Raw genomic sequence first — 20,366 nt, forward strand, 5'->3', positions numbered from 1 at the left:
ACAATATTTAATATTTAATATTTAAATAATTAATTATTTAAATGCAAAATAAAAAACTTTTTGTGATTTAATTAATTAATGCCATAATTTAATACTTTTATTGTATGACAATTTTTAATTTTTATTTTTTTAAATGTAAAATTTAAAAAAAATTATTGTGATTAAACAAGGTGACTACACTCTAGACAAATATTTTCTGCAAATTAAATTTTTGTTGTTAGATGGCGCTTTTTCGAAATCTATGCAAACGCAACTAACTTAATATGCTTACGTTGGCTATGAATCGCTTAAGAGAAGAGAGTATTTATCATTTAACACTTGGAAGTCGGGTTAGTCGCATATCCGTGTGCATTTATATATTTAAAATATATTAAATTTAAAAGTATTTAAAATTGTTTTAAAATTAGTTTTTAAATAAATAATAGTTTTTAAACAAATATATATAAACTGTATTCATATATAAAAAAGTGCATAAATTTACAATTTAATGTATGAACGAAGAGAAATGAGGCCGCCGCATTGTGCAAAGTAGAAAAGAATTATAAAAAAAGCTACGACTACAAATGCGGTGGACGTGGTGGTGCTAGAAAACACGTTTTTCTTTTATGAACAAGTTTTTAACTAAATCTAATTAACAATTCTGAATTTTATTAATAATTTCTTTATAAATTAAGTGTACCATTCAAATAAAGTGCGAACGAATTTTAAATGTTATATGGAAGTCAATTGCATATATTAGTAATTTTCTTTCCTGCAACTCCACATATGTACATACATACATGTGTGCATATTTTTGATAACAGGAAGAGAGTGAAAGGATGATGCTGCGGGTGGTGCGAAGTCGATGCTATTATTTTATACCCGGTTTTTAGCAGCAATATGTTTCATATTTTGACAAATATTTTAACATATATATATATATATATATATATACACGATATATAAGTTAAAATGCATTAATTGAATTTTTTAAAATTTTTAAATAAAATTTGTACTATTTTTATTAATTGTTCAGAGGCTGAATGAAAATTTTTTTTAGTTCATTTAATATTCGTGAATTGGACGTTGACATTTCCCTTCCCACATTGTTGTTGTTGCATGTGGGATGAACTGAGCACTCGAACGTATGTGTTCAAGTGTTCCTGAATAAACCAAAATGGTTTCTTATTCCATTCAATTCAATTCTTTTTATTAAAATGTATAAAATTTAATAACCATATGTACATATAACTATATTTATAAAGTAATAATATATATGTTTATGTATATCTTAATAAATTATTTCTAGACAAATAATTTATGCATTCATCCATGCTTGTAAGTTTAAAAACGCAACTGCTTAAATTTATTTCACATGCCATGAACTCCAAAAAAAAAGAAGACTTTTAGTCTCAAACTATTTCATTAAAAATAAAAAATTCCACTTTCAAATATGCCAAGAAGATAAAAAATAACACAAAAAAAATTTAAAATTTTATTAACTAAAAAAAAAGGTGTTTGAACTCGGGTTTTTCTGGATAACTTAAAAATTTACATTATTAGTTGGCTCAGCAATATATAATAATTAATTAAATATTCCAAACGTGCTGCCTTAATATGCATAAAACTGGCAACCAACAACAATTTAACGTTTAAATTTAAATTTTATTATCACAGTGAAATTAGTACATCAGCTCTTACGAATCTATTTTAAAGTGGACCAATCAAACGTAAAAAAAATCCTACATAAAACCATTCAAGAGGTTTGTTATGCATATCGAAGTCACGTTGGTGCAGTTATTCGCCCTGCATTTTGCTTTGGTAAATCTTCTATTTCCAAAGGTGAAGTGCTCGCTCCTAATCGTCTTAAAAAGCTTAGTGCCATATGGATTTCTGCTCTCAATTCTGTTATCAGGTCTACAAGCCAACTAGTGTTTATTAATTGTTTTCTCTTTCTTTATTTTCGCCCTATTTAAAATATATGTATTTACTTGAAATATGTAATGACAAAATTTGAACAATTTGCTACTTAATCGCATTTCCTTAAAACATTTTAAAAATATTAAATAATAATGTATTCATGTTTAAAACTAAATATTTATAAATATAACATAAATTTCTATGGTTTAGTTATGCAAACAGTCAGTGTACAGCTTAGCTAAAACTGTATAGAAATCATATCAATTGTAAAGCAAATTCCTTTGGTCTAGTCATGCAAATAGTTAGTGCTCAACTTAACCTATTTACTAAAGCTTACTTAATTGAAAATATCGTACTACATATAAATTGTCATACTAAATAAAATTCATATCAACTGTAAAGTAGAGTAGATTCAGCTAATTGAGCAATAGTTGAATCTAACTAACTAAAGTAATTACATCTTGAATTGAAAATATTACACAATATACGAATTCCTCTATTAAATTGATTCCACTTTTAATTGTGATATAAACTTCTTTAACTACTTATGCATACAGTCAGTGCTTAACTTGGCTAATTTACTAAAGTAATTTTGTCGTTAATTGAAAACGTCATACTGTGTCTGAATTATTGTCCTATTCATTGAATTCATATCAGTTGTCATGTGAATCACTTTAGACTCTTCATCCAAACCTGTTGCTATAGGCTACATCAAATGCAAACTTGAATTAACAGCCCTCAACACAGCAAGCGCAGTCTCTTCATCCAAATCCGCTGCTAAAGGTGACGTCGAATGCAAATGTGAATTAACAGCCCTCAACACATATGCAATATCCTGTTTGAGTTCACGATTGCATAACAATATAGTTCTCAACATACCTCTGCCTAATGCCTCCCGGAGAAAACAACGATATCCGCGTGCAGCAAGTACTCTGTATGCTCAATTGAGCTCAGGATATACCCATATGCTTAACAATTACTTGTCACGCATAAATGCATCAATTTCCAACGTGTACCCTAAATACAGCCTTATCACCCATAATGTCGCCCATCTCATCTCATATTCTAATGCATAAGCCAACTTGAGTTCGTATACGTATTTATTTTTGTTATTATTGTGTTTGTTTTATGGTAGTAGATTGAGCGAATGTTATTTGAATTGTTGAGTTAAAATATCGCTGAAATATATTCACTATACTAAAAATGATCATTGTTGGATAGCATGAAATATAAAATTATTTGTGAGTATGTCATTTGTTAATTTATTTTCTCCTTGACTTTACTAATGCTATGTTCAGACAGCCAAATTTCCTTAATTTCTTAAAAATGAAATTAAGTTAATTTCGTAAGTGTTTATACTGTCACAAATTAAGGAAATCATATGTTTTTTGTTTACAAATCGAATGTTAAGAATTACATGCTCCAAACACCATTTTTATCTGGGAAATTTTTAATATTGATTATTATTACCATAAAGGGTGGCATGCAGTAGATTTATTAGCTTTAGTGGATTTCATGTAGGTGAATTATTATTATTATTCACTCTATTTTAAATTAATAACAGTTGCAGTTTTTTTTCTCTATGTTCAAATTTAAAAATCTCCCGGTTTTATTAAAGTCAACTGTCACTGATATTTATTTAAAAAAAAGGTAACTTTTTCGTTATCTCAACTTATCTTTTGCTGAAAATTTATTTTACGCATAGTTGTATTTGAAATGTCCCTTAATTTCACCCTCGTTTCAACGAAATTAAAGCAATTTTCCTTAATTTCGTTCTAACCTTAAAACTTAATTTCACAGAAACGAAGTTGTAATTAAGATTTTTGCAAAATTAAGGTGTGTCTGACTATATAAAAGATTTGTATATTTTTCTTAACATTAAACATCTTCAGAATTTTTAAACAATAATTTTTGTTTTTAATGCAGTTAGCTAGCACTTTCTTCTAATTTTCATTATCCCGTATTTTTAGTGCACATTTAGATGACACTTTTAGTTTTAATTATATTTCATTGAAACATAAAAATATCTACTAGTTAGCATCCTTTAAAATGAGTACAGTCAATGTGCAATGTAAGTACTTAAGTGTATGATGTTAAGGGGTTTCATTTGAATTACAATCTAGCAGCCTACTTTGTTTGTGGCTGTATTAGGTCTAGAGTTTGTGCTAGGGATTCTTAAAACGCAGACTCGTATTTCTCATTATCAGTAAATTTGTGTATTTATTAAAGATGCACTGATTATTAGCATAAAGTGTGAATATGTTTAAAATATGTTGCTTTTTAATATAGTGCAGTTAGCTAGCACTTTTTTCTAATTTCTTTTACTACAGATTTTAAATTTTTATTATTTTTTATTCATCTTAAATGGTATGTATTTAATTAAAACATTAAAATATCTACAAATAAATGACAACAGTGATTTTGGAATGAAGTTACCTATTGTTGTGTCTATTCTGATAATTTTGTTCTATAAATATACCAATGATAATAATAATTTTCTGTTCTATAAATATTCCGAAGAAAATTAAGCTCTTATCTTAGAGACTCTTAATAAAGAATTTAGAAGTCGATGCAGGTTTATGTAATGTACATTTAGAAGTATATTGTTTAATATTTTGTAACAATAGAACAGGTCTGGGATCTAAGCGAGTCCCATGATTTCTTTGTGATGGACGGTCATATTAAGAATACTAATGGCGTTTTCGATTGGTAAGTCTGGAATAATTTTTACATTCCAGATTCATTTTTAGTGCAATTTTAATCTTAGATTGGTAAATCTGGGGAAAAATGTATACCATACGAAAATAATTTATAACACTATAGCATTTTTATCAGAGAAGCAATATTACACTGAAATTAATAATTGTTTCCTCTATATGTTTTGTTCTTCGTAAGTCTTTTTTAATTCTTGTAATATGTTATTAAATCAATTAAAGCTAATGTTTTACATTAAAATTATTTGGGCCTAATTTTTAATAATACAATATAGAAGACAATCAGATCGCTTAAAAACTAATATCAGTTTTTTATATTTATAATTTTGTAATAAATATTTTATCATAAATTATTTGTTTGTCATAATCTTCGTATTATATAAATTAATACACAATTAATAAAAAAAACTTTCAATGCACTTAATTTAATATAAGCCCATTTTTGACTTCGGTGTCAATACATAAAAAATTGTGGGGAATACTCGTAGCACACATATCGTCCAAGGCCTACTGACTTTACGTCAAAAAAAAAAACAAATGAGAGAAACAATTTTTGAATCGATTTCAGTCCAGTGTCAACTGCAAGTAATGTGGGATAGTGTGCTTCTAAAGCATTAAATGTCATGAAAATAGAGTAACAATTATTAATTATTAATAAAACAAGTCATCAGAATTATTGACATTTTTATTTTATTTATCTCATTCCTTTTGTTTTATGATAAATGTATCCAGATGTATGTATACCCAGCTTTTTTACTTAATTCATAGCTACAGAATATACATATATTGACGATAAAATTATTTACTCAGTATTAAATAATTAAATTTTTTTTAAACATTTAGTAGTTTTGCTTTTAATTACAATAAATTATTTATTTTAAAAATACATATTTAACAGTCTTCAGTCTATGTATTATAAAACAGTAGATTAAGCTTATCATGGTATTTGTTGTGTTTTATGATAAATATTGAAGATCACGATCGCAGTTAATTCTATTCCAATCACTGTGTAACACGTTTTTCTGGAAACAAAAATAAATTATTCTATATAAGTTAGAAAATTGTTTTGTTTACGTGTTGAGGGTTGTAATTCTCAAATAATACAAATTTTGACTTTATAAAGTTTTATACAATTACTACTTCTAATGCAGTTTTATTTCATATTATTTACCCTTTGTATTGTCCACTGTATAAGCTCCTCTTGACATTGTAGTGTAATGGTACGTGTATGTGAGTACACAGAGTTCCTGGAATCAGATGATGTTGTAATACAGGGCTGTCCAGACCAGATGCGATCACGGGTCAATGCAAATCATTGTACAGATTGGAGGGCCGCAGAAACAGATACATACGTTCATAGTTGTTCTCGACAAAAATAAAAATCGGTTATAATGTTAAATTTGGTTTAATTAATTTATTAATTGAACTTCTTTTGTTTGGTATATCATAAAAATAAAACAATGTAGTTTTACCAGTCACCAAAAGAAAGTTTGAGTCATGCCGCGGGCCGCGCTTTGGACAGCCCTGTTGTAATATATTATATAAATACGAGTACAGATATTCTATATGCGTACATGTCAAATAGATTTGTTATCTATTTATTTATAATAGTTACTTATAAAATAATTTTTAGTACTAGCTATTAGTCCTTTTAGCTTTGTTTGTGATTCAATTCTATTTATAGGTAAATAACCTAAAAATATAGCACACAGTGCTATAGTGAACTTTAGAGCGCCTTATTTTACTTTTAATAATTTATGTAAAATTTAACTTTTCATTGAAAACGCAAAATTTCAAACCGATTTCTTGAAATAGGAATTAATTTGTTTAGAATTAAATTCTGTTTTTATAATAACTATATTACATTAATGTGTTCTAGAAACCAGTTGCACTGCATACTACCAATTTTTTCTAATAAAAATGGAAAGAATTTTTCCCTAGGGTAACAAAATATACTTAACCTATGTCTCCAGTCTTATTTTCCAATAACAATTCCATGTTTTTAAGTAAATGTAATCTCAGTTACATTTTTGATGTCTAAAACATGGTTTGAATTGATTGCTTCAGAGTACCAATAGTACAGAAAGATATGTTATGTTTCTGCCAATGTTCTGAATTCTACAAACCATTAACACAACTAATTACCACAACATTTAATATTATTCTTGTTAAACGTAAAATTTATATGGTAATCTAATTGTGAGAAGTACAAAATTTAATATGAAATATACCCTGGGTACCAATACGATATTTGTATTACTCGAAACGTTTCGTAGTGGTGTGTATTTTCATGGAAATCTGTTACATATATTTTTGTGTCAAAAGATGTTTAGGATAGTGTCAATAGACATTTATTCTGTTAACTTTGGTATGTAGCTGTTAATAAGTTATTTAGTTTAGGTTTTGTTTTTCAAGGACTCCAAAGCATAAAAAGGTTAAGTCACTGCGGGACTTTAACCCGCTAAAACATGTCCTTATCTACGGACGAAGAAGTGCCTGTTGGAATTACTGCAAAGTATTAACTCAAAAGGCATCCTAAGCATCAGCTCAAATCGTTATAGCACAGTTCAAACTAATTGTTTCTTTAAATTTAAAATAAAATAATTTATGTTTATTATACTAAACTGTCGCTTTAATGTTTTTTCCTATCATGATATAACCGAGCATTTAACAAACTTTAAAAATTTATGTATACAAATAAATAAAGTAAATGAGAATTATAAAGTAGACAAGTATTTGCAATGGGTATAATATTTATTATAATTCTTATTTACTTGTACTTTTATTGTCTATATAAAAGTAATTATTCATGTCGGAACTGCAATTTGAATAATACACTAGTATTTGAACGTTGAGTTTATATTACAAACGTTTAGGATTTGATTTATTACACAGTATGTCTTGCGTTTTCATGTGTGGTTTTTGCATGATATATATTTTTTTAAACGATGGTTAGGCTGATATTAATCGCTATATATGATGTTAGCTTTTCAATATTGATTCAGTAATTTAAGTAATTCTAAATAAATTATGGCTATAAAAATTTATTTCTAGTAAGTTAGATGCCAGAGTTTGTAGTCCTTATAACAGTACCATAACTTTTCAATTAAAAAAAAAAAGACGATTTCGTAGTGATAGAACCAAGTCTACAAGTGTTATGTGTTTGATATATATAATATTGTACCTAATATGATCGGCATCGTTAATCAAGCGCCGTTCATTATTTCTTCGTTAGAAACGTGAATTGAAAGCATTTATGCCAAAACCTGGAGAAGTACATGAGCTACAGTAATAATTCAAAAAATTATTTCAAACACATATTTATTATTACAATCTAAGAGTTTGGATATAACTTATATCATAATTGTGGTCTACAAGATCACGAGTAACTAACTTGGTAACATAGATAGAGATGCAAGTGCCAACTACAAAATATATTTATTCCCCAAGCAGAACACAGCTGCGATATGTTGGTAATGGTAATGGTTTAGGCTAAGGTCTTTATGCACTGGGACTAGCTTGATCTGTTGTGCACCGCTTTGTATTTAAACATTAAGTACGAGGTACCTTGAGGAATCGAACCAGCATATACGGAGGGAGTTTTTAAAGGTCTAGTTGGTATGCACTTAAAATGTTGTGTGTTCTGTGATCTAGTGCATCACAGTTGGTGATCAGATGTTCCATAACACTTATTGCGATATGTTACATTGGCATGTTCAAATCTATAGAATATCACTATTACTAGTGATATGTTATGTTATGTTACTAGTGATATGTTGCACTATTACTAGCTTGGTTATTCAGCTTGTTATATCAGGTAACTGGATATAATTAGTGAATTTTGCGATCCAATCAGTGTCCAATCAGAGTTACAATTTTAATATTATATAAAAAACATTTATGGCAACATTTCATAACATTTAGAGTTTTTTTTTGTTCAGTTGGAATATTTAACAAATTTTGAATTTTCCTATTGTGAAAAGTATCTGTGAACAACCGTTTGTGTAAATTTCCGAAATATTCACTTCTTAAATAGATCAATAAATATCTTCAAACTACGTGCTGTTGAAAGTTGCTTACTTACTTGTTTTTATAAATAATCCATTGTGATCTTAATGTCATGTCAAATATATTTATATAAATAAGTATTGTATATATGCAAAAACAAGTACTTATTCCATAAAACCTTGAAATACTCCACTTATCGATTCGAAACAGTTAACTCATTTTTGAAGTACGAGTGCGAGTATTCAAAATTTGAATTGATTTTCACTTGTGCCGAACCGCAAATGCACAACACAAAATTCGTGTTTATTTAATGTAAAACAAATGTACATAACTATAGATAAATAAATTTTTCTATTTAAACCTTTCACCTGATACATATATATAAATATATATATATAACTTTATATTTCTTAGAAAACAAACAAAAACAATGGACGGCCACATAAAGACCAAAGTAAAATTCTCTACTTCTTTCACTGTCTGTCTGTCTGCGCCCATACGACGAATTTCTTGATTTTTTTGTTTTTACATATTTTATGTAGTTTATTTTAGTTGTTTGTTCAGGTAACATGCCTCAGTATCTATGTGTCGCTTTATGTGTGTTTGTGTGTCAATATTCATTTAGATACATTTCCGAATATTTTAACTTTTTATATGATATGTATAACTAGTCCAGTTGAAAGTAATAACAAAAAAACAAACTGTTACCAAGAAGCCACCGGTTTTTTTTTCATAATTGTAATATTTGTTAATTATATTAATTTTATTATTTTTTTCTATCAATTGTATTATTTTTTTTCTATCAATTTAATTTTTTTTTTCTATCAATTTTATTTTTTTTTTATCAATTTTATTTTATTTTTTTCTACTTAACTTTAAATTTGTTTTTCGGCCTGTATTCTATAATGATTTTATTGTTTATTTATTAGCTGGCTATAGGTCACTTCTATTTAAATAAAATTAAAAATCCTTTATTACTGTTTTATTAAAAAATTCTATATTTCGACTCTCTTTGGGATTCAGCATCAGGAGTATTACACAGTGCAATATGGACAATAGACAACTATAATAGATGTTAATAATTTTTATTATTTTTTATTAGACCATACTCCTGATGATTACTCATCATACAGAAAAGAAACTCATTATAGTCGAAATATAGAATTTTTTAATAAAACAGCAATAAAGGATTTTTAATTTTTTGTTTTTCTATTAATTTTTGTTATTTTTTCTATTAATTTTTTTTTGTTTTTTCTCTTAATTTTTTTTTACTTTTTCTATTAATTTCTTTTTATTTTTTCTATTAATTTCTTTTTATTTTTTTTATTAATTTTTTTTTCTATTAATTTTCTTTTATTTTTTCTATTAATTTTTTTTTATTTTTTCTATTAATTTTTTTTTTATTTTTGCTATTAATTTTTTTTTATTTTTTCTATTAATTTTTTTTTATTTCTTCTAATAATTTTTTTTATTTCTTCTAATTTTTTTTATTTCTTCTAATTTTTTTTATTTCTTCTATTAATTTTTTTTTCCTTTTTTTCCTTTTTTTCTCCTTTTTTTCCTTTTTTTCTCCTTTTTTTTCTCCTTTTTTTTTTCCTTTTTTTCCTTTTTTTTCAATATTTTTCTATTTTAGGTTTTATTTATTTGTTTCTATAATTTATGTATTTTGTCCAATTTTTTTTTTTTTTATATTTTCTATTTTTCTATTTTTGTATTTAATTTTATCCATTTTTTTTTTATTTATTTTTTTCTATTTATTTTTTTCTATTTATTTTTTTCTATTTATTTTTTTCTATTCTTTTTTCTATTTAAGTATTATTTCTATCAATTTGTTATGAAATGAAAAATTTAGTTTCAAGTTGAATAATTTTAATACCTAAAGCATGGCAATTAATTGTTTTTTATAATTAGAATAAAAATTTAAAAAACTAAAACTAAAATATCTTTGGATAATATTTCCTTATGATTTTACTTTTAAATATTTAATGGAAATTAATATTTATTCATATATTTGTTTGTAAATATTTCGAGTTCTTCAAACAGTGTCTGCTCTTCAGTGTAGCGTGCTTAAACACATTTTATAAATTGATACATAAAAAATTATGTCAATTGAGTAAGGGAGTGTTAATGAAGCAGAAAGATATTCAAAGTTAGTTGTACACAAATTTCTAGTTTTGTTTACACTTCATTTATTTTTACCTATTTTAAATATCTCCAGAACAAATTTTTTTCTTTTAAATTAAATGTCTTAACTGAATTTTGTTTTTATTTCAATAGTGATACGAAAATATTGTAGTATTCGATAAATTCTTAGAATATTTAATTAAATTCTAAAAGACTTCGAAGAATTGAAATTGGAAAAAATGTCTCTATTAGAATGATTGATAATTTTAAAAATCAAATTAAAAACTAATAGCATGTTCAGACAGAAGTTCATTGTCATTACTGCACGTAAGTAAATTTGAAGTGTCAAAAAAAAATGAGAATTGCATTTATCACTTGCTTCATATATTGTAAATGAAGTTAACTCTGTAAAAAGTAAATTTCTGATTAGAATTGTTGTAAGATAAAGAAAATGTGACATTTATTTTTTAAAACATATACATTCGGGAATTGATAGTTTCAACAATTATAAACCACTGTCTTTTTCCACTATAGAAACGTTCCCACTTTCATGTTATTATAATAATATACACATAATCATTGTTTATCTGATGTTAATATAATTTATGATTGCTTTTCTTCAATATTTATAAATGTTTAGTGTCTCTGAACTCTAAACGTCAATTCTTTTAAAAATAAAACATCATTTTTTTTATTAAAATATTCCAAACATTAAATCAATTTTTTCCAAATCTAAGCAAACAAAGGGATTTACTTCATTTAGAGCGGTGTGAACAGCTACGAAAGATTTTAATTAAATTTATTTCTTCATAAAGTTTATTTGTCTTTCGGATTTGATTGTAGTATTAAACTGTAGTAAATAACTATATTACATTTTTTAAATTCTAGTTATATATTAAAATCAAAAAGTTATTAAAGCAATAGATAGATTCAATATCTATAAGTTAATTTTTTAGTTGATTTTGTGTCTATTTCTGTTGGAAGTATAATAATTTAATTTTTATTACATCAGTGATTATACTTTCATAGTATTTATGCAAAATGATTTCTTATAAAAACAATGTAAAATAATTCATTTGTACAGACCTCTGATAATGTATATTAGAATATATATTAAATCTTAATATTTATTCAAGTATATATTAAGATTTTTAAACCTTACAGTCTTTTTATTTAATTGCTTGCTGTACTGCACAAAGTGTTGAAAATAGAAATCAAATGAAAACCCTCAGTATTCTTGTTATTAGTATTGACTTTATCATCGTTTCTTCTGATTTTTGTAAGATCTATAGTGTTTTTAAAAAAAATAGTATGAACTTGACTCACTTTTCATAGTTTTCATTGAATTTATTTCATTTCCAAAGCAATTCCTATATGGAAATGTTTTATATTTTTTATTCTCTAGACTAGAGATGTTTAAAAAAGGAATTAATTTTTTTTAAATCCATTTTCATCAAATGATTTAAAACAGTATTGCATAAATTCTTTAGGGACTTAGTGATGTTGAGATTATTGTGATTTTGTCCAAAGTAATAAACAGGATACCAGCTCCCAACAGAGCGGAGCACTACGCCTGAATTGTCCATAATTTAATGCACTTTTTCGGTGATTCAGTGAACTGAAAAGGAGCGTGTCTTCCCATCCAAATTTTCATAATGAAAGTAAACGAACCATATCTTTGAATAAGTATCGTCCCTTTAAACTCTAATATTTTTACTTAACTTTTAATATTGTTTGCTTAACACAATACAATCTTAAATATAATAACTGATTTAGACAATTATTCTCTTTGAAAGAGATTCGTCAATTTTTTTGAAATTGCTTTTCTACTTAGAATTATAATATTCTCAATGTTCGGTTGACGATTTGAGGTTTATAATATATAAATTATATCGTACCAGTAGAATGATGATTACAATAAATTGAAAGATAAGATAGAGTGATAAGGTTTTTTGCATTTAAATTTTTAAAATGTTAATATAATATGAGTATGGCTGATAAGAATTATAAATTAAAATTGTGATCGACAATTTAATTGAACATATTCAAAAGCTATTAAATTATTAGGTCAAAGTGTATTATGACCTTGATTTTATATATTCGAGTTAAGTATAATAAAGTCTTTTTAAAAATCAAGAACCAATTTTTTTAAGTGTGTTCTATTTAGTTTACCAAGTACAGAGACAAAGTGTTTTTTTGGAATATCTTTCGAAGCGTATTAACTGAAAAAAAAAAAAACAATTACATAGAGAAAAAAAGCTTTTAAATATTTTGAAAGACTTTAGACCGCAGTAAACTTTTAAATTATTTACAAAAATAAGCGACAAATGACGATTTGTGCTATTTATATTAAAATTTGCGCCGCTCAAATTCGATATCTTTAGAATTATGCTATGTTAGCAAAGTATGTTATATACTCAGAAGAGTCGATTTTACTTAAAGTCGTCAAAAAATCGCGTTACTCTAGAAACCATTATAGTGCTGTCAAACTCAAGAATACTGTTAACTTGCTTCGGTATTATATTTATAGACGTATATCTTACCAAAATGTTATGGTGCATAAATGCTTTGTCGATTGAAGATTTAAAAACCATAAGTGGAATAACTTAGAATAAATTTGTAACCAGGATTACTTCACTACTACTAAAGTAGTATAGATATAAATGAACTGAATGCCAGATGGCGCTATTAATTAATGGAAATGCTAACAATGGTGGAACCAATAAAAACAATTTTTAATCGTTTCAATATAAAATCATTTAATACGTATTGTTTAGTATAAAAATGAAACTAACAACATTAAACAATTTTTTCCATTGGTCTTTATGCCGATTTAGCTTACTTTGTGAGATATCGAGGTTTAAAGTTTTTAACATTTTACATTGATTGGAGATAGTTTGTTCTAGTCGGTAATTTTCCATCATTACAATCCGTTATCTTATAACTAAGCTATATTCAGAAATCCATTAGTGAAAAAAATTTTTCAAAATAGATAATTGCATTAAGACTTATTGCTAAATAGTCATTTCTGAAAAATATATATATTAATGTATTATGTATTTATTTCAGTGTGCTCCTTTTAATAATAATTTAACGTCTCGACAGTGATTTCTATTTTGAAAATTCGGTTCCTTTTTTATCAGTATATCTTTTGATATAATTTTTAAAATATAAAATACAATATTTTACAGTTACATTGTCACGATTTGATATAGAATTTTTTTAAATATAAATGAGAAGTCTTTCTATCAATGATACTAAGGTTTATTCAAACGTTGTTCTGTTATGAGCTAATGAAAATTAAAAAGTAATATTGCTTTCAAATAATTAAAAATTATATTTAAAAATTATTTTGAGCTCTTATGATGAAAAATTAATAATTGTAAATTTATGCACAATATTAAAAAAAAATGATAAAATTTATTTTAATATAAATTAAATTATAAGAATATAAAAAACAAATCAATAACATAAAAATATATACAGATATGTCATATATATATTAATTTTATTATAATTTCCTTCTACCCAGTTTGTGATATCGACCAATGATTTATTAGTTACGTAAATCGGTCCAATATAGAATTCAAGGAATTCAATTTATAATCTTAGTAGTTTTTTTTGTAAAACTAAAATTTTATTTAATATATTTGGTATATTATGTTTATTATTATCTGTTTCATTTTGTTTTTTTATTTATTTTTTATATTTATTTTTTTAATTTATTTTTTTTTATATTTTTATTAAGTTTTATTTTGTTATTTTATCTATATATTTTTAGTATTTTTATTTTTTATTTTATTGTTTATTTTTTATTTCATTATTTATATTTTTTATTTTATTATATTCATTTTTTATTTTATTATTTTTATTTTTTATTTCATAATTTCTTTTTTTATAAATTTTTTTATTTTTTTATTTTTATTTTTTTATTCTTTTTATTATTTAAAGATTTCTTTTTATGTTTTATATTATTTTTTTTATTTTAAGTACTATTTCTTTTTTTAATACGATTTTTTTATTTTTATTATATATAATTCACAAAAATGATAATTTTTTATAAATTTTTAAAATTCTTTTTATTTTTTTTATTAAAATTATTTTATTTATTTTATTATATAGAAGTATAGTTTTATATACTCATTTATATATGCATATAAATTAAATGTAATTTAATATTAATTAATAATTTATAAATTTATTGTTAAAACTATTCTATATATCATTACAATGTAAATATGTTAGTATTAAAAAAAAGTAATGTGTGTTTAATAAAAAAATTAATTTCTTTTTTTCTGTCTCGTTTTTTTTTTCAGAAACAGACACGCCAAGTTATCAAACTGGATTTTATCACAGTAAAAACTAAATAGGCCGGACTTTTTTGGATTTTACAGTACAGTAAGTTTTAAGTTGCTTTAAAATTTAAAATATTTTATAAAAATTTATTGTACTTTTTATTAATTTTTTATTGCACATAAAATCAGGTTTTAATTTTAGAACTTAATTTTTATTTTTATTTTTTAAACTTTAATAATTAAATTAAATTAGATTTTTAAAAATATTTTATTGTTGAGATGATATACAAGTAGCTTTAGTCTTTTTATTAAATTTTTTCAGGGTTTAGTTAATAACGTTAGTATTTTTGCTCGACCTTCATAACTATTTAGGACATAACTGCAATACTTGGATATGTATATATATTTTTTATAAAGCAATTTATTATGATATAGTTGTTAACTTTAAATAAAAAAGAAAAGAGTTTGACCTAGTTTTCACCCTAACGAAATAAAAATTATATAAATCTGGAATTTAATTGAGATTAGTTGCTGTTATTTATTTATATTCTTCAGTAAATAAATAAATAGTATGAAACATATTTTTACATATATCACAAGCCACTATTTGAATTCTATAATAGAAAAAAAAGTTATTTTTGTTTACATAAGATTTTGGCAGATTTTTTACATATATTAAAACAACAATAAGAACAAAGCTACTATTTGAATTCTGTAATCAAATAATAGATTGTTTTTGTTTATATAATAATAATATTATATAGTAATTTATAAGGTAAGGTGTTGGTGAAGGTAACTTTCAAGTAAAGAAAAAAAAGGAAAAAGGAAAAAAGGAAAAATTGGATTTCAAAAAGAATCCATAATTATTTCTTGCTGTGTAGACATTTAGATTATATCCATATCCTCAAAGGTAGAAAGAAAAATTGTCTTCATAATGTAGCTTAGCAGATATACAGGATTAGGCAATTAAAGTGTTACCTATACAAGCGATCATATCTTTTTTGTCTGGAATTATTATTATAATTATAATTTATTGATTCAAATTAAAAAATTTTTGAAATTTGAAAAGTCTGATCAATAGCAGATCTCCGAAAACAACTTTTAGTCTTTCAAACGAAAATAGAGAGATCTTTCACATGATCTTTCGCAAGATTTTTGAGTGTGGTAAGCCGATAGATCTTAGCCAGAATTGCGCTGTGAATGGTAGATTGTCCTTAGTAAGGATTCTAGTTTTCTATGCAGTTCATTCTGATTGCTGTTGCTTTAGCTTTACAGTCGAAAACTCTTTTATTAATTGGATTAGTAATGTAACTAAGATCGCTGAAAGATCGTTGGCAGAATTGCCCTGTGAATGGTAGATTGTCCTTAGTATGGTTCTAGTTTTCTATGCAGTTCATTGCTGCTTTAGCTTTACTGTCGAAAGCTAGAATTGTGTGTAGGGTACAGTAGTGTCGTTAAAGTCTAAGAAATGTTACTTTTTACTTGTTTCTTTATTAGTTATACGTTATTCTCTCAATGTACATATGAAGTTTGTTTTGAAGAAAGCATGTGGTTCAGATATCAAGTGCATTTCTTATTGTGTTCAACAAGCTTGGTTATTATTTCGAATAGTATGAAATAGTATGAACTCTCTACAAAACTAGTAGTGCTTTTAGCCTTAGGTAAGCAAAAAGTTCAATATTTTCTATATAGATTTGATTGTTTTTTCCTTTTTTTGTGCCAAAAACTTGTTTTTTGGAATTTTTGAATTGTGCTTTAGTTTTTTAATTAATTTTATATATTATAAATTTATTATCATAATAAAATTCTACTTTTTTTGTACCAAAACGCTGATTATGGCTTATAATTTTGCATATTGTTAATAAATTTCTCGTTTTATATTTTCTTGGCATTTTACTGATTCGTTTATCAATATTTGCAAAACTATGCGACGTCAACAGGTTGAATTTTATCTGCAGTTTTCATTGTGAAAACATTTCTTTATAATAACAAGAAATGATATAGAAAAAAAAATTTAAAAAATTAACAAAAAATATTTAATTTTTGTGACACGTCTACGAATTGTGTTTATTTGTTGTTTTATTTGTTGTTTTATTTCTTAATTCAACCTGAAAAACAGAAACGTTTTATTTAAATAAGTCAAGACTGTTTCACAGTGTGTGTGTGTGTTTTTTTATTAAAGGTTTTTAATTCTTGATTTACATTTTTATAACTGCGTTTTATGTTATATACTTTACTTATTTTCTTTATAACATTTTTTTTTTATATATAGACTTATATGTATGTATATTTTTTTGTTTGCGTCATGCCAAAGAAAATATGGTTAACGAAAAAAAGAGTTCAATAAGCTACGAAACTATTTGGATTCAATAAACGCAAACGAAAACGTACCACACTTGTCCATTGTACCGGCTCCTATCCGGTTTTAGATACTTTATATTTTAACATTCTTTTGACACATTTTCGTGCTACTTTACAGAAAAAAAAACAAAAAAACAAAAAAACTAAATAAAGCTAAGATATAAAAAGAAAGCGTTTGCCATTACAATCGGTCGGTTTGGTTTCTCGTCTACATTAATAAAATATTACATTATATATATAATACATTTCCCTAGTTGGAGAATTTTGATTTAATTATTCGAGAATAAATTGCAATTAAAATTAATAATTTACATATTTTGAAATTTTCTTGCAAATAGCGAGCGAACCATTATTACGGATATCAGTTCCCATAGTGCTGATATAATGTCAAGTTCGTATCTGCTACTTTATCTGCTACTAGCGATACTAGCGATACTTCGTTCATGCAATGTGTAATGTGTGTGCTCAATTGTATCTGTATCTTTATATTGCAGAAATGTGGGCTAGGTAACATGTTCGCATACTTGTAAAACTTCAATAGAAGAAACTTTGTGTTTGTCATGGAATGATTTGTTGAACAAAAGCGTTAGAGAGTTAGAGGAGCGCAGTATAGAAGTGGTATAAAATTTGAGTGATCTTGCAACAAATTTATAAACATTTTCTTAATTTTATCTTTATATCGCTTTTTTTTTTATTTAACTTACCTCTAAAGCGAAATATAATAAATAAATTCGTAAAAATAGATAAATATTCAGGTTATAAGAAAAAAACCAAAAGTATAATAAAAAAATATTATTTTGGTAGTGAAAGCATGCTGACTGAAACTTGATTTTCTATATTGTATTTGCAGTGTAGTGAGCTCTTTTAAAATATTTTTAAAATAAGTTAAGAATCCGAAAAATCTTTATAGAGTATGAGTTTTATTGAAGGAACATTCTCAAAAAAAAGGGTTTCTGTTTTATTCATGTTATTTTAAAAGTTTCCAGTTTTAATTTTTACAAAGTATATTGTTTTAAACGGAAAATTATTATATAAAAAAAAAACCAATTTAAATATTGAAAATTGTTTTAAAATGAGTTCAGAATTCTATAAGTTTTGTTACAAGAAAACATCTATTAAAAGACGTTTTCAGAAAAGGCTATCTCGTCTAACCATGCAAATTTAAAAGTTCCCAGTTTTCAGTTTTTATACAAACTAAGTTCCTTTATACTATGCTATGTATATATTAGGGTGCCATTAATTTTCGAAAGTCGGAAAATTGCCCGTGGCACCCCCAGATCGGTTCATTTTACTAAAAAAATAATCTGTGTGAAATTTTAGTTCAATTGGATAAGTGGAAATGTTGCACCAAGAGCCTCAAAGATTGGAAAATAACGATTTTTTCCATAAAATTCATCTTTGATTGCTTATATCTCCGACCTATTTAATTTTACATAAAAACTGTCTTCCTAAAAGTTATAGATCTATTAAAAATAAAAAAATTCACTCATACAAAGCTTTTCTGTATTTCTAATAGTTATTGAATATATATATTGTATTTATAGTGCAGGAAGCTCTTTTTAAATCTTTAAAATTAAGTTAAGAATTTAAAAAATATTTATACAGTGTAAGCACTGCTAAAAGGACATCTGTTTTAACTGTGCAATTTTAAAACTCCCTAATTTTCACACAAAGTATATTATTATCTCAAGTGGTCATTTATTATTATATATAAATTGTTTTTGTAGTGAAGAAAACTCTTTTTAAATGTTTAAAAGAAGGTTAAGAATTCTAGAAATCTATATATAGGAAAAGCTCTGTGAAAATAATGCTTTTGTAAAAGTATATCTCGTTTAACCATGCAACTTTAAAAGTCTACATTTTTCATTTTTCATATAAAGTATGATATTTAGAACGTACCTTATTTTATCCTTGCAATATTAGACAGCATTGGTCAGAAAGTGGATGGTATCCTATTTTTTTCTCATATTTTACAGGGCGCAGTCACTGTTGTTGTTTGTAATGTATTGTAGTTCAATATCAGTACTTCGGTTCTTACTTGTCATTTAAGCGGTATTGAGTCGTTATCCAGCGTGTTCTCGAAATAATTCCGCTTATTTAAACTATAAGTTAACAACCGAGTCCTCTCAAATTGGGCCCCTGCGCTTAGTTTTATCAACAGCACAATCATGCGATATTATTCGATCGCCTGATTGCACCCAAATGGGACATCAACTTGTTTGACTAGAAAATTCGAAGTTTTATTTGCATTAAGATCTATATAAAATTTCTAATTATATCATTTTCTATTAATCTTATTCTTCTTTCTATCTATTTATCTTTTTTCTCGTTTCTTTATTTCCATTCTATCTCAATATTGTTATGTGTCTCTATATTTTTTTTTTTATTTAAGAATTTTTAGATAATTTTGTTACTTGCAATATTTTGTCTAATAGTCGTAATTTATACTACTATTGTATAGATTATTAAAACTATAATATATAGTAAAATGCCCTAAAAATAAATGTGGTTTCCACGTTATTCTGTATTGTTTCTGTGCTAATCAAAGCAACTGATAACAAAAATATCTGCAAGTTTTTGATATCAGTTTCCTGTAAAAATGAATAGGTATGTGATTAATTTAGGTTCACCAATTTATTTTGTAATAAAATTGTTTAAATTTATTTTAAATTTAATTATCTTTTAATTTATATATACTCATAAATTAATATATTGCATAAATATATAAATGAAAAATCTTTTTTCTATTTAAAAATCTTCTAACCACGTGTTTTAAATATATTATTTCATAATAAGCATGAGGCTTGAAATTACCATAAATAATAAAATATATAATAAATTTATATAGATAATTTTTATATGAGACCTAAGCCGGCATCTTTGCTTATATATAGATAAGATTGAAATATGACATGTTCGAGTGTGTCGCGCCAAACTGAAAATATGCTGATTAATTTATTTTATA

The 20,366-nt window shown here is 25.1% G+C and overlaps 1 protein-coding gene across 1 annotated transcript in view; it reads left to right on the top strand.

The window, feature by feature from the left end:
* Positions 1 to 271: 271 nt before the first annotated feature.
* Positions 272 to 20,366, top strand: part of LOC119684852 (vigilin-like) — a 30,637-nt gene continuing 10,542 nt past the window's right edge. Inside the window, exons 1-2 of the mRNA XM_038098983.1 lie at positions 272 to 329; positions 15,062 to 15,143. The gene's annotated coding sequence lies outside the window, so the exon portion shown is untranslated. The remainder of the gene's footprint in view (positions 330 to 15,061; positions 15,144 to 20,366) is intronic.

Source organism: Teleopsis dalmanni, chromosome 2, assembly GCF_002237135.1.
Source record: "Teleopsis dalmanni isolate 2A chromosome 2, ASM223713v2, whole genome shotgun sequence".
In the NCBI taxonomy this organism is placed as follows: domain Eukaryota; kingdom Metazoa; phylum Arthropoda; class Insecta; order Diptera; family Diopsidae; genus Teleopsis; species Teleopsis dalmanni.